A 986-nucleotide genomic window follows, 5' to 3' on the forward strand; every position below is an offset into this window, starting at 1 on the left:
GGGCAAACACCCGCACATCAACCAGCCAGGGCCAGGCCCCACACAAGCCGTTACTCATTCGCTCACTCGCTCAGACCCTGTTTGGCAGGTGGGAAAGCAGGCACAGGAGGCGGACACGTCACCCCGAGAACAAGTAGCTCGTAGGGGGGTGACAGGATTTGAAAACAGGCTCCAGAACCAAGACGCCTGGTGACACAAGAGAACACAGGCCTGGCAATCAGGCTGCGTAGGGCCAAGTGGAGTATAACTTGTACACAGCAGCGTGCGCAAATCTTAGGGGGACCCAGGTCAGCACATGGAACACTCCATCACCCCAGACTTTCCCTCCACCAGCTCTGTCCCCGTGGAGCACCTTATTTAACCTCTCCTGGGCCTGTTTCCTCCTGTCCCTTCAAATGGAGATAGTAACAGTCAACACTTACTGAGTGGCTGCTACCTGCCAGGCACTTTGCTGAGTAAGGGCTTTACATAACACAGCCGCTCATTCACTCCAACCCCATTCTCAGTGTAAAGATGGGGAAACTGAGGCACCAAGGGATTGAGGAACACGGCCAAGTCACATGGCTAGTGGCCGCCTGTGTGGGTGTTGTGCCATGCTGCACTTAGAACTGTGCCTGGCACACAGTGGGTGCTCAGTCAATAGCCACAACGATTGTTCTTTTAACAGCCCCTGTGGGCCCAGCCCTCTCTCACCCGGCTGAGCTCCAGTGTTAAACATTCAGTGCACTTGAAAGTGAGGAGCCGGCTATGCGGGTCCCCAGCACCGTCCACAGCAAAGAGTAATTTCATCAAGATGGAAAAACAAAATGTGAGAAAAACTCCAGCCTCTTAAAGAGCTCCACCTGGTGCAGCATGATCACGAACCTTTCAAAATAATTTGTGTACTCACCTCCCCACCATCCTTGCAACTTTTCTTTGTTTGTAAAAAGGGGTATTGACAATACCTACCTCAGAGGGTTATTGTGCAGATTAAATGAAATAACCTA

At 51.9% G+C, this 986-nt stretch overlaps 1 protein-coding gene across 1 annotated transcript in view; it reads right to left on the reverse strand.

Moving 5' to 3' along the window:
* SPTBN4 (spectrin beta, non-erythrocytic 4) overlaps positions 1–986 on the reverse strand; it is a 75,984-nt gene that overhangs the window by 13,994 nt on the left and 61,004 nt on the right.

This window comes from Myotis davidii, unplaced genomic scaffold (assembly GCF_000327345.1).
Source record: "Myotis davidii unplaced genomic scaffold, ASM32734v1 scaffold736, whole genome shotgun sequence".
Lineage (NCBI taxonomy): Eukaryota > Metazoa > Chordata > Mammalia > Chiroptera > Vespertilionidae > Myotis > Myotis davidii.